The sequence below is a fragment of the Camelus ferus genome, chromosome 1, assembly GCF_009834535.1.
Source record: "Camelus ferus isolate YT-003-E chromosome 1, BCGSAC_Cfer_1.0, whole genome shotgun sequence".
Lineage (NCBI taxonomy): Eukaryota > Metazoa > Chordata > Mammalia > Artiodactyla > Camelidae > Camelus > Camelus ferus.
Genome location: NC_045696.1, coordinates 94,639,308 through 94,655,088, shown reverse-complemented (window position 1 = coordinate 94,655,088; position 15,781 = coordinate 94,639,308).

Below are 15,781 nucleotides of genomic sequence, written 5' to 3'. Positions count from 1 at the left end.
TTCATGCTGCCTGGTTTGTTAACCTTTCCTGTCGGTAGGAATCCTAAAATGCCTCATTGACTTGAACTGTTCAGGTAGTTTTATAAGTGCGTTCACCAGCATGTGATTGCACCCCCCTTTGAGATAAGTTCCCGTATTTCTCACAGATGGGCTGGGAAAGTGAGAGAACACTATATGTCACAGTTGGTCTAAAGAAATAGGTAAAAAAAAATGCCTGGACCTTAACTGTCATAAAAGGATCTCTTTACTTTTCACAACTAGAATAAGCCCCCTACTTACAAATATGAGGGTTTAATTTGGAGATCACCGCGGTTAGTTAAAATGAGTTCAAACACTGGTCACAGTGTCTACTTAATTGGGAAAAGCCTGCCAGTATGAATTTCGTCCTGGTGAAAATGTAGCAAAGTTTAAGTATTACAAATAGAATGTGACATTTTTGGTTATGATGTTTTACTCAGACTACTGGGAGTAATCAAAGGTATTTAATTGAACATGGTGCTAGTTCTAGAAGATACACTTGATCTGCCGACAGTAGGATTTTGCTAGTTGGAGAAGGCTTGAGGGAGCGTCTGGGCCAGAGTATCTCAAACTTGACCGTGTATCAAAACCACGTGGAGTGAAAACGAGTCTTGGCCCTTCCTTTAGTTTCTTACCCAGTATGTCTGGGTGTGGTCTCATAATTTTCATTTCTAACAAGTTTCCAGGTGATGCTGATACAGCTGTTCCAGGGACTACATTCTGAGACCCAATGATCTAGCCCAAGCTCCGAATGAGTACTTCACTAAGAGCTACGTAAATATTTAGAGATACAGACTTAAGACCCATGTCACACATTTTATAGTGCTGCCTACCACAAAGTCATGGCACAATCTTGGCTGAAATCTATAGCCACTGAGGACATATACCAGTGACGCTGAGACTGTAAACTGTGGAGTATGAATGGGATAGACACATTGCTGGCTGAGTGACCATTGTCACATTAGTCTGTGAACAGTTTGGTTGTGGGTTTTGGTGTTAATTCAGAAGGTAACAGACATGAATAAATGATCAGAATAGGAGAATGGCCTAAATAATCAGAATCAACATTTTCTCAAAAAAAAAAAAAACAATTTTGAGAAGAATGTCTTTGATAAAGGGTTCAAGGGTTTGTCTTCTCTTACTTCAAAATTAAAAGGCAAGAAGTTTAACTTTGCTCCCTAGCAAGGATTTTAAAAAAAGAATTTGTATTTAAGAATTTAAATCTTCAGGTCATAGTAAGCACATGTGTGTGTCTATATGTATAGGGGGGTGTGTGTGTAAATACATACATTCAGTTTCGTATCAGACTTTCCAGGAATCATTCAATTCAGTGTCATGTAGTTCTGTGGTTATCCATTCTGGAACAATGCACAGCATAAAACAATGCCACACATCTTGTCTTATTACACATCTTACTCTGCTGGAACTGTGAGTGTTAATCTGTTTTGCAAATTGGAGGGAGCAGCTATTTATATTTTTCCTTTGGTCTTAAATCTCTGAGGAAATATTTTTCTTAAAATAGGGAAGTAGAAAGCACATGCTTTTTTGTCCAATTGACTAAACTTGCTATTTTTTACACTTTAAATGAATTACCTGGCAAAATTATGTATACCTAAGTTTATCACAGGTTTCAGAATGTGTGGTTGGTTGATTTGTGGTAATTGTGTGAATATAGCAAAAACATTTTTTAAAAGTAGACGAGAATATTGATGCACTGAGAATACAGGTGCCCAAAAAAGCTGGAGATTGTTCCTTGGTTGTCTTAAGAATATGGTTACAGTGGAAATTGGTAAACATTGCTGTAGTTGATTCATTCATTGTTCAATTATTCAAGCATTTATTAAGCACATACTGTTAGCTGTGGTGTAAGGACTAATCCTTAAATAGGCGGGAGCCGGGCAAGAGAGCAACAACTTTGTGCTTTTATCACCATAAGCTGTGAGAATATATTGTATATTAAACAGTAGGAGTATATGGAAAAGCACAGTTACCTGTGCCACCAATTATAACAGAATCCTTTGGGGCCATCTGGCAGGCAATAGCGTAGGTAAATTTGTTAAAAATTGGAACTTTACTTTGAAAGGTGTGTGGATATGCAAACAAAACTAGATCCCATAAGGCTGAAGTAACTAACAGGTTTGTTGCATGTGGAACTCTGTAATCTACTGCACTGTTTCCAACTCACTTTTGGAGATTAGCTAAAATTGAGTATTTAGAAATTAAGAAGTCCGTTTACTTTTATATTTTCATGTCAAAAGGAAGAAGGGAAAATGGAAAAAAAGACTTAACGAAATTTGTTCCCTGCCTTCTTTCTTTGTTTAATGAGAAAACAAAGCGAAATTTGTTCCCTGCCTTTTTTCTTTTTTTAATGAGAAAACAAAAAAGAAAAGGACAATTTAGGTTATATTTGTAAAGAAGCGATTGTTGGCGTAAGGTCTTTGGGGGTTCCTCGTGTAAAGAAGATTCAGGGTAGAGTATTTTCTTTTAAAAAAGATAATCTCCTAAAAATGAGTGTGCCAAAGAATTAAGCTTATGTTTTAAGTTTGCTAAGCTTATAGTTATCTTATACAGAAGCTCTTGCTCTCACGCCTTTAGTGCTTATTGGAAGAAGGCAACCAGAAAGAAAGGCTGGGCAGCAAGCTACGAGAGGGACTAATAATAACAATTATTGCAAAACCTTACGAAGTGAAGGGGCTGTCGTTACTAACCTCCTGCAGTCTGCAAAATGATTTCTAGTGACTATTTGGGGTAGACTATCTCATGAATTTAATAACATACTTCTTAAATGTGGAAAATTATAGAATTACAGACAGCAGAATCATTCATCTGAAATAAGTAATTTTTTAAAAAATCTGATTATTATACAACCATTTATGAGATGCAAACTTAGTATGTTTTATAGCTAAAGTAAAGGCCTTCACATTTTACATCTGAGAATTTATAAAATCTGGGTTGAGTCATGAACTCAGAATATTTTAATGTTACTTAATATTATACACGTTAATATTTCAAAATATTCTCTCTAAAGGCTAACATTATGTTGAATTACATCTCTTTCAAGAAAAGACCCTCTAGAGATCTGTACTAGTACCAGCGTAATTCTGTAAGAACATACATGTCAATAAGATATATTTTAAAAACATATTTTAGATAGTTTTCCACTCTACATTGTAATTAGTTAAGAGAATTGCAAATATATCTCTAAGTTGGATTTCAACATCATTCAGCCTCTAGTAGAAAAAAAGGCTTGAGGTGGAAGCTCTTTACTCTGAGTTTGGTTATCTTAGCTTTACCTTATCATGTTACATGTTATTTGTCTTTTTGTATATTGTTTCATTCATCCACATTGGCTTTATGCAAACTGTTTTCTCTGTCACAAGTGTAATCAATGTTAATTGATAAAAAAAATCTAAGAACTGCTTAACTAATGGCTATATAAATGTGTTTTCCATGTAATAATGTAAAGGAAAAAGCATTTTTCACGCAGTTTGAGGTCCAGACTGAAACAGATCCTACTAGTTAGGGGAGATTACCCACTAAACAGATATTACCCTTTGGTATGAGTATAGCCTTTGCATTTCATTTTTTAAAATGATAAAGGAAATTTTTTAAAAATGAATTCAATCATAGGAACATTCATTTTCATATACTTAAAACAGCAGGAAAATATTTCCAGACCATCTCTTCTTCCTCATTAATCTTTTGCTGAGGCCAAAAAAAAATGAGAAATAACCCAAAGACCCTTTCTTTGAGAGAATTTTATACCTTGAAAGGTGGGGCCAGTAATAAAAAAAGAAAAAAACTAATCTGGAGGGCAAAACAGTTTTCCTGCATTTTTGTACAAACCAGCTTTTATTTCATCACTGAGGAGGCATAAATAGTGGTAGGGGCAATGGAATATTTTCCTCCATCATTTTGGCAGTGTTCCGCAGGCGGGCTCAGTACTCTGGGTGCCAAGGCAGGAGAGTGGGACAGAGCTGAGAAGGGAGTCACTGCAGGCTGAGGTGGAATCATTCCTCTGCCCACACCCTCATTCCTGCATTCTTCCAACCCTAGAGGATTTCCTCGTGTCCAAGTCTGATTCACCATGACGCAGGATTTACTGAGGCTTAGGGCTTCTGCTGGCCAGAGGTGGAGAAGCCTATGGGATAGGAGGTAACGCTACTGTAATGAAGTCCACTCTTAACTCTGAGTTGTCCAACCTCTGTGCTATTAATATTGGGGGGGTGGATAATTCTTGTTTGTGAAGCTGTCCTGTGTGTTTCAGGATGCTCAGCAGCATCCCTGGCCTCTACCCACTAGATGCCAGTGGCACCCCTTCCCACCCGAGTTGTGACAACCAGAAAAGTCTGCAGACATTGCCAACGAATTCCCGGGGAGGAGGGGGAGTGGGTGCTGCTTAACAGTTGAGAACCACTACTCTGAAACTGACTGGGTGCAGTTGGAGAAAGCACAAACCAGGACAGAGACGGGTTGAACCTGGGAGCAGTTAAGACTTTTCCTTCCTCCGGAGCACTGCCATGAATGCTTCTCTTTTAAAATATCAGTGTTCTCTGTTGTGCTTGGGACAATAGCACTTTCCTCAACTCATTAAAGTCACACCTAAGAGAAAAACACAGTTTTGAGGGACTGAGGTTTCCTGGTGATTTTAGTTACCTGAAAGAAGAAGGAATGTGATTCAAAAGGAAGGTATGCTCTGGCTGGGGTCGGAGGGTACCCGGGGGCATGCTGATTCTAAGTAGAGGAACCTAGAAGTACAGGAGGAATCCCGAAAGGGATGTTGACGGCAGCAGTGTTGCAGCTTTGTTTGGGGTCCCTAAACCTCCACTGGGAGACGTCTGGAAGGTTTTCAGCCTCACCCAGCTTCCTCCACTTCACCTCTCAATCTCTTTCCCATTAATCCAGGCCCTTATTTCACACCTGAACTCCTCACTTTGGGGTAGAAAGGATGTGTTCTATGCCTCCCATCCCTCTTTATTTTCACTTTTACAGTTCCTCCTTCCTTCCCTTGTCTTCCTTTTTCTTAGCCACCTCTAGAGCAGATGACTTGAGTATGTCCAGAGCAGACCCCTGTTGTTTAATTGCACACACCTACCTGTGCCCAAACCCCCCGCCAGGCTGTCAAGAAGCGGGCAGCAGAGGCAGTGGTGGTTGCCTTGTAACGAGGTTCCTCTGGAATCCAGCGGTCTTTAGTGAGCGCCTACGCTGTGCTTGCCAACCCCTGAAGTACAGCATTAAGTATTTCCTGTCAGCAAGTTCATTAATGTGAAATTAACTCAATGACCATGCTCCTTAATTCACTCGGAACCAGTCACGATCGTTTTTGATCTTAAGTTTTATTTGAAACAGATATCTTAAAACCTCTGCAGTATACCTCTAAAAACTTCAAGCAACAAGAGACCCTATCTGATGGGACAATTATGATTCTACACTTCACAGGGGCACATTTGGAAATCTCACATTCCTAGTAAGTAGGAGGCGTGACAGCTCTGTACCTGAACGAGAACAGTCTCCAAGCCCATCCAAAGGTTCTAACCAGCTAGAAGAGTCTCTAAGAAAGGTAGGCAGTAAATAAAATAATTCTTTACAATAAAAAGTACTGTTTGGTGAAAGTGTATTTGGGTAGCTGAATGATTTGGGTAGCTGAAACTTGCTTCTTGAAGTTGCGAGCAATCTTGTATTAGCATGGATGGTGTTAACAGAGATATTTCACTCTCTGTTCTATCTTTGTATTAAGTTGAAAATGGAAACGTCCAATTTAATTGGTAATGTGATCACAGTTAAGATGGAGAAAACAGATTTGGTATATCTAAATTTCTTATTTTTCTTATTCTCTGTTTCCCCCTTTTATAATCTGTGCTGTTCGGCAACTATTTTTAACTCTAGGTTTCATTGGCTTTGGGGAGTATTACATTTTCTTTCTAATTAAAAAGTCTATAATGAGAGAAGTATTCAGTTATGAATCACTATAGCTCATAGCCAAGAAATATATGTGTCATAAATGTAAACAAATAAATTAATCGTGTAGGATGTTTTGCAATGTCATTATTTGCATTTACCTTTTATACCTTAGAAATGATTTTCAATGCAACGTTTTTAGTGGAAATGAAATTCACCCTTTTCCTTGATTAATTATCATTTGACTATTTGGTCAAAGTATTATCATGAACTCTCTCTAGTTTACGTTTTGTAGCAAAATTACTAATAATTTTCCTTTTTAACTCTTTCCTTGGAAGAGTGGCATTTCATGAATAGAAAAAAAAAAAAGCTTGTATGTGAATTATCCAAAAGTCATACAGTGGTTGTTTGGATTTATCATGGTGGTGGTGATTTTGGCAAAATATTTACCTGCTTGATTACAAGTACTATAATTGATTTGTACCAGCCTATAGTAAAGCATCAAAAATACACGCACAATGGGCCTATAGTGCTTTTTTTGGTGTTAACAGTTTGGGATAATGTGTAAAGTAGATAACATACCAGAAATAAATACACAAAAAGTTGGCCTCCTAGAAGCATTTTATGCAGTTTAAAAAAATTATGTGATAAAAATTATCAGAATGATAACACAGTGCCATTCAGTGAGAACTGCCAATTTTCATGAGAAAAAAATTTCAGATCGCCTAAATTATCTTCTTTTCCTACTTCCCAAGCCTGGCCCTCTTTGACTATTGAGAGCACAATCTTTCATTTGCCAGAGAAAATGAACAGATTTTGTTGTCTGCAATGAATTCCAAATGGAGTTTAAAGTATTACAGATCAGAACTTAAATAGATTACAGGAACCTAATTTTCACATTTTTAGTATCAGAATTCAAACTTTGTATAGAGCCTGGTTTCATTAAGCAGTGAAATATTTTATCATAAATAATCAAATAATGACTGCTGTAAAGAAAGAGTGATTTTATGATCGCTGTCAGTATCAGTGCCACTGAAATTTCATTCCCTTATTCGAGTTTGTGAAACAGGTATTTTCTTGGCGATTCTTTATGTGCATTTTGGAGCAAAAATGAAATCTCTATAAATGTATTTTAAAAATTGATCTTTCAGAGTATTTTTCTCTTGGTATTATTCTTTAAAAAATTGTAGTTGACCTGAATAGAGTTAAAGATTTTGTCCCAAATACTAAATTATGATTCCCATAGCAACCATAATTTACCTCTCTTATATAACTCCCTGCTTCATGCCATGGATAATATATGCAATATAACTCTAATTAACTTTCATCTTTCCTTAGATTAAGTGTTTGGTTTCCAGGAATAGAAGGTAGAGGAAGGTGGGGAGTGATGCTGTGTTTGTAGACTCCACAGACTGAGAATCGGTGGATTGCCAAGTAATAGAAGAAGGATTTACTTAGGATTTCAGCCATAATATTTTACTATGTTTTGAATCAGAAAAAAAATATTAAATTGAGCATGTAAATTCATGATGTATAGTATGTATGAATGAAGTTTCTTAACTGACATTATAGATCTTGAGTTAGAGTCTCAAAAAATAAGTATCAGAACTTTTTTAAACTATTTGATTAGAATACTGTATTATAAGATGCTATGTCCTTGTTTTATTTTAAGGACATGGCCATCTGCAAACCATGAAGAATACATTTATGTAGTCAATTAAATATTGGGCACCAAATAAGTACTGTACCAAGAATAAGATACCATCTGTGCCTTCAATATATTTAATATGTTTATACATTGAGTTTTATTACTGATTTCCTCCACTGGAAGGTAAGTCTGTAAGCGCAAGGACTCACCCTTTTAACCCCAGTGCCTACTGGAGAGCTTGTTGTGAATCAACACTCAGCATTAGTTGAATCAATGAATGAACAATTAGTCACAAGGGGAATGGAAGTCAGTTTGACAGCAACGCTTAAAGTAGGTCACAATTACCACAGCAAAGTTGGAGTATTTCAAAGTTCTGCAGCAACTGCAGGCAAATGTTGTAGAATGGAAATTTGTGGCCTGCTTTTATTCATCAGTTCTTAAAATGTATAGCTTGGAATGGCAATGCTATTACAGTGTTAATGCGACTTAAATTTTCTGTAAAGTTACCGGAAGCAAAGTTAAAAGAGCTTTAGAACTTTTAGGAAACTAGTATATTGTGTTATAAACCTTTGCCCTACTCTGCACTGGATTTTTTCCTAATACAGGTATGCCTTAATTTATGCAGTGAGTATGATTTGGGGGAAAACTGTGTATAAAAATTAAATCATACTTAAGATGCATTTAAAAAACTTACTATTTAATGGACCCACCTTTGAATCATTCAGTAACAGCTAAATTATTTTATAATACAAATAACTACTAGGTAACGGTTTGAATTTGTATTATCATGGACTGGATGTTTCTTAAATAATTTTTTTTTTAATTTGGACACCTGGATCTACTCTATCAGAAACTCTAAGGGTGAGGCGGAACAATGTGTTTTAATGCATGTTCCAGATGTGTTTATCCATGCTTAAAGTGTGAGAGCCACTGTTCTATGTGACATATGAAGGAAAATCTGTTATGAATGGTGCCTGTTGTGTAGAAAAGATAAGGCATATACCCAAATGACAGTAATAACAGGGTGACAGTAATAAAAGGGTGGTATTTACCATAAAATAGTCATAGACAAGTCGTAATTGGAATTTGTGGGGGGATGAGATTACTTTACCATGGAGCTGATGTCCCCAATTGTTCATTCATTTATTGAAACATTTTAGGCATTGGGGCTCAGTAAGACGTAATCCTTAACTTATTAAACCTTTAAGTTCATGAATAGGTGGTTCTACTTGCTAATTGCCTCACAACTAGAAGAAACTTAAGAGATCATATAATCCAACTTGAGAGTGCATCAGAGTCATCTGGATGGCTTGTTAAAACATATATTGCTGAAGCCCAGAGTTTCTAATTCCGTAGGTACAGGATGGAGGCAGGGAAGCAACATTTCTAGCAAATTCCCAGGTGGTACTGATGCTGCTTGTCTTCAACTTGAGAATCACTGAGATAGTTAAAGCTGATAATGCTGGAGCCCAGAAGTGTGATTTGCCCAACAAAGTTAGCTAATGGCTAAGATGGACATAAAACCAGGTTGCCAACTCCCAGTTCAGCATAACCTCCGCTGCAGACTGCTTTTGGGACACGCCTTGAAAAGAGGATGTTGGCTTAACCTCACAGTGATTCTAAAAACAACTGCAGGAGTAAAGAATTGATAACTTGCTGATGTTTCATCTGGCTCTTGTTTATATTGTATTTTAATTTCTCATTCCAGAATCAGCCCATGTTCGTGACATCTACAATCCCAGTTCTGAACCACCAAGCCTTCTATTTTGTGCATGGAGATCCGATCTGTATATTCAAATAACATTTGAATTACAATACCATTTTAAAAAGGCAATTCTAAAACTTACTAATATTATCTTCCTGATAAAATGGGCTTCTCAGGACAAATTGCAAAAACACTTTTCTGTGTAGTAGCTGTTTGATGACTGCTTGTGGAGCTAACAAAAAACGTTATCGTCTTCATTGAGAGGAAGGAGTTAAAATATGTACTGGGAGACAATGAATGGAGATAATGCACTATGCGTTCTTTGCTGTTAATTCACTTTTTCAGAAGCGTGTGTGCTTTATCATAAAGCCATGATTAAGTTCTCTAATTCTGTAAATTAGAGAAAATATATTAATCTCCTTTTAACTGGTAATAAAGATAAATTCCCCCCCCCCCAATTTAATTAATCTACTTTGCATTCTTGAACGATTATAGGAAAAACTCAGACCCCTCAGCACAAATCATGTAATTGTGTTTTAAGTGACAATGTGGAAAAATCAGGCGTGGATGAAAATGATATACTCTGAACTGCGTTAGGACTTCCTCAGAAAATTTCAAAATCACTTTTTAATTGCCTCCATTTTAAATCGAGTCTTGTAAGAAAACTGTTTTGATGACCTCAAGGTTAGCACTGAGGAAGGACTAGAAATGAAGGTGGGGCATAGCAGCCACAAGGTGTCTTAGCATGAAGTGGGTGAATCTTGTGGCAATTGGAGGGATGATTTGCTCAATCCCATTGTGATGAATGGGCTACAAAAGGATGAGAGCATGCTTTAGACAGTTGTTTCTGTGTGTATGTGTGTGTGTGTGTGTGTATGTGTATACACTAATTTCCTACCACCGAATCAATGTTACTACATAAAGGATGGAGGGGGGGGGCTATCTCTGTCTCCACATCTCTCTTCCCTGTAGTTAATCTCTCCTCTCTTCCATTTCGTCAAATAGGGAATAAAAAATGTTCCGACTCCAACGCAGTTAAGTCTTAGGCATCACTTGTCACAGTCATCAGCCAGCCTCCCAAATTAAAGAACAGCTGTTCAGATTCTCTTGGGTAGGACATGATGAGCCTTATTTCCTACTTCCTGTGGAGCTCTGTTTGAACTATTTCTGATTCTCTAGAACTTCAAGTAATCATCTACTCTTTAAAAGGAGATAAAAACTCAGTATAACTTTCTTGAGGAATTTGGATGACCATCTATTGCTTTCATACTGAGAACAACTGGTTTATTTTGTCCCTAAACATAGTATTCTTAGAATTACATGACAAAGTTTACTTAGTATACCTGTATGGTGTGGTAAGAAATAGCACACAGTTGTTTCTTCCTCCGTGAAATAAAGCCAAATAATTGTGTGATCTCTTTCTTAATTAAGAGTTTAATGTCTTTAATAATCTCACTTTGGTAGAAAGCTTTTTTCTAATGTAATTGACTGTTTCCTGAAATTGGCTTTTTGGGCTCAAAAAAGAAAAAGTGAAGGCTGAGTGATAGCGAAGAGACAGCTTCAGGATAGAACATCTGGAATAGACTTTTCTCCCCCCAACTACTTCTCCTAGAAGTGGAGTTTCATGGGAAATTACAGTTCTAAAGTGACTTTCAGCTCTGATTTCCTAGTTTTTAGTATGTACATAGAGTAACTTCATCACTGAATCAACTTAACTTCATTATTGATAAGATCTAAGAATTGGATGTTTCTAAAAGCAGTGTATTAGATTGTTTTACCATCACAGATAAAAATTTAATATGTATGCAAATCACTCTCAGATATTACTAAAATGCAGGTTCTCACTGAGTAGGTCTGAGATTCTGAGATTCTGACAAGCTCTGTGATGACGCAGAAGCTGCTGGCCATGGACCTCACTTAGAGCATCTGAGGTGTGTACAGTGCAACACATAACTGAGTTTTATAGCTATGTGTCTTGTTCTCTTTCCTATCTTTTTTGATTCACATGCAGGCAACTTCTCAAGATAAAATAATGTCTCTAGAGTTCAAGGGTTTCATTGCAGAAAAAAAGATTATGAAAAAAGCATTAAAAAATAATTGTTTCTCAAGGTAAAGCATTTGGACTTAGGAGGAGGTATTATGTATTTTTTCAATAATGGAAACAAGATACTAAAATTGAAAAGTTGGCATCTCTTTTAAATTAAGAAGTTTGAAAATGTGTCTAATTCCTAATGATTCATTTTGACTACCCTGAATTCTTCAGTTCTCTTTTACAAGTGAATGTCAGCACTTAGAAATTTCGTGTCACTCAAAATCGGCTTCCATTTTATGAATATTATGAGAGTGATTTTCAAACTAAATTTATTTTATAATGATATGTTTTAAGAGTCTGGATATCAATTAAATATGACACAGTTCAATGTCAGTTGAACTGTTCAATGTACTTTTTTCCCTCTTAATAAAATATATATTTGAGGGAATAATAGGAACTAGGGAAACCTGGAGTGCCAGGGAAAGAATGGCATTTTTTTGCATTCGATTTATAATTAAATTGTAGGCCTTCCAGATAAGATTAAGTTATTTTAGGTTATACTATACATATCCATGTGGTGATATACATAAAGATAATAAGCATCAGGGAAAATTTACAGTTCTTTTTAAAAGCTGCAGGTAGGATTTTGATCATTACTCACAACACAATTTAAGCCAGTAGAGCTATAGTTGTTTTCATTAATAATTTACAAAAACTCTAAAAATTTAGATTCTAAATTTTTAATGTGTTTGTAATTAAGGAAGTTATATTTAAAAATAACTTTTCCATAATAGCTTAATTTTTATGGCCTGACCAATACAGCTTATTACATTCCCATGGAAAAATGTTTGCTTATTGAAAGAACACTAAAAAAATGAATTTTGCATTCTGTTTGAAGGCATATTTAAAAAGATTTTGATAGTTCCAATATTTAGAGTTTAGTGACTTGAATGTTTGTGATTGAATTAAGTCTCTCTTAGTAGTATAGATAAGTCTGTATTTTTAATGAGTTATGTAAATCTGTGTTCATTTCTCCTAACATATATAAATCTGTTTTTTATTGGTGGAAGTGTTATTTTATATGCCACTTAAATTCTGGATGGCCCCCTGTGCTTCTGTTGAATTTCTGGCTGATTCGCAAACACCTCTGTCTATCAGCTGCAACGATCAACCGCAATGGCTTGTTTAGCAACTCCTCTGTGCCAGGTACACAGTCTCATATAAGCTTCAGAACACTCCTACATGTAGGCTAACATTCCTTCTTTCACAAACCCAGAGAAGTTAAGTAATTTATGGGGCGGTCCAGGAAAAAATGTCACTGAGGTGATTTTCTAATATATCTGCTCTCTGTCTTCAAAGATCATGTTCTTACTCTCATGTGCGTGCCTCCTATACTGCTGCTGCTCCTGAAATGCCAACTAGTTTCAAATGTTTCTACAAGGAATACAACTGTGACTCAGGTTGTTACCGCTGAAGAAAAAAGGTAGGTTATATTACATTCTAATATTAAATAGTTGGTATGTTGTGATTATTGTACTTTTGGTTTTCCTATTCTGTATTTTCATTCTGTTAATGAAAGACATTTTAATCTTTTTCTTTTTTCATTTTTTGACCATCATAATCATTGTTTACAAAATTCGAATCCAAATGTCTGTAGTTCATTAGAGGCAACTGTCAATGCTGTTTCTGAGTCTCTGCTCTGGATATAGTTAATATATATTTCTAGTTATGAAGAAGTTGCATTTTTTTCATGATTTTATTGTGCAGTTTTTTAAATAATGAGACTAATAAATATTCAGCATAAAAACAATGCTAGCATTAATGTATAAATAGATTCATTTCAAGTCTAATTTCTCAAATGAAACTATTATGCTACAGCTAACCTTTGCATAATAGTTTGTTTCTACGGGTTTCCTCTTCAGTACTTTCTAAGGATAATCCACATGGATTTCTTTGAACAGCAAATACCGAAATATTAAACAATCCTTGGTTGAATCGGAGGAGCTGGGACCAAGGACACGGAGAAACTGCCTTTACAGAGGAACCTCATACATGGAGGGCCAACTATAAATTATATGCATATCCAAGGATTTCGGGAGGAGGGTATAGCTCAGAGGTAGAGCGTGTGCTTAGCATGAGCAAGGTCCTGGTTTCAATCCCCAGTACCTCCATGCAGAAAAACAAAAACAAGGATTTTGGTATCTGAGGAGGTCCTGGAACCAAGCCCCGCCCAGAATACTTAGAGACTACTGTTTGTACTATGTTTGGTGAAGAGACTTAATATTTTCCCATTGAATCCTCCATTCTGTTCATCTCCATTTAATATCTAACTACTCCAACTGAATAAAGCCTTTTGTAAAGCCCTGCCACCATGTTGGGGTTATAGCTAAAAAAAAAAAAAAATGATGACTCAATTAATTTACCTATAAATTAATTTATAAAAGAATTATTTAACTTGAACTTTAACATAGCATTTGAAGCATACAAATCACTTGTCCAAGAAGGCATTTCTCTAATTTCTTTTTTCCCAGAAACTTTCCCACACACTCATAGATAGAACTCTTATTCAAATAATCATGGTTCAAAGTGTGGCCAGAATATTTTCCCCGAAGTCAGGTCTATTGCAAATATAAAGCAATCACGCATCATCATGTGGCTGTGAAGGGGAGAAAGGAGAATGCAGCCTAGTAAACATTGGTCAGCAAGTTACAGGTGTTCACTCACCACCAGACATCTTAATCTGGAATGCTTTTCTTCTTCATTCCCTCATTAGTTTGTAGACTGTCCAGTGGTGTCACCATCCTCACTGAAGGAGCATTATGTTTGTCTCCTGTTCACTTAGGTAAGATGCCCCTATTCTGGCTTTTTGTTGAAAGTTAATTCACTGCTTAGGGATTAGTTTTATATTTCTTAGTACCTACTTTGCTGTAGGATTAAGTGGGGTCAATTAATTTGCAACAGTTATTTCAGAAGTTTCCGATTGTAAATGCTGCAAACACAAACTACTAAAAATGAAAATTTGGGTGCCTAGCTAACATTAACAAAAGGGCTTCCTTAGCGAGAGTTAAAAGATAAAAGTCTTAATTTTTTAATTACATACCTTGGGTATATGTTGGTAAATGTGATGGAGACATCTTATTGAAGGGAGCTTTTCATTTATTCTTCTGTTGAATCAAACTGTAATATGCAGCGTTTTAATCAGAGGATGGCTTCAGTGACTTATGCTTTAGGTTTGAAAGAGTAACAGGAAGGAGCTTATAAAGCATTCATCTTAACGCCACCCATTCAAGCATTTCAGATTTTTAAATAATTGGTGTCAAAGTCAGATAATTTTGAAAGATTGTTGTGGAAATGGTAGACAACCTGGAACAAAACAATGAGATGGCTATTGTAGTCTCAGATACTGGGATATAAAACTGACTGTATTTTCTCAGTTTTTTCTTTTTTAATGGGAAAATTGTTTTTAGTAGCTTTAAAATACAAGTAAAAAATTTTCGGTATATTTAACAGGAACAGTGGGGTCTGTTTTTTAAATTGAATATACCCAGGAAAATTTTATTTAAAAAAAAAAATCTAAACATAATTCCCCACCACAGGGTTGTAATACATCCATGTATCACACGTAACTATTTACCAATAGTAATTACATTATGAAAGTTTGAGCAATGGTTACTTTGTTTGCTTTACAAAACAGAGTCTATTCATGGTTAGCCCTTCTTATTCACTTGCATTCTGATGGGTTCTCTTGAGAAGAGAAAAAAGGAATGGGGTAAGAGCGTTCTAGGGATTGTGCTTGGGAGTCTGTCTCTAGCGAGAGCATCATCATTATAAGTGTTCCTGCAGTAAAACTGCAGAGAACTGCTCTTATAGGATATATGACCACAGTGAAAGTTGCTTTTTAGCTTGAAATGTCTTATTGTGCAGAAAACAATGAGAAGCGGGCTAAGTTTTATCTGGAGAAAATAAAACGCTTACCTTTTCTTTTTGATTTACTTTAGTTACCCAAAACAGGCTTGAACCATCCCCATTTGGCTTCAGACGAACATAGAACAAAACTGGAGTAAAAGAAAAGCCTCAAATTTATATGTACTTCTCAGGTGAAAATCAGCAAAATTCCAGAAGGATGAGGATGAGTTTTAAATGTGCTTTAAGCATAATGCTAAAAGGTAGTAGGGGCTGTTACTCTGAATTCCCTCCTTTCAAATATATATTATTTAATATCTATAGATAGAGATGGATGATAGATAGACAGATAGACAGATAGATTGACTGATTGATTTTTTTTTAAGGGAGGTGCTGGGGATTGAACCCAGGACCTCATGCATGCTAAGCATGTGCTCTACCTCCCTCCACAAATATATTTTAAAATTTGCAAATCTGAGGACAGTTATATTTCAGAAATAGAAAAAAATTATTTGGAGCAAAAGACACGTAAAAGGGGCTTTTTGTTGTGTGCCGATGGCAGTGCGTGTCCACGCAC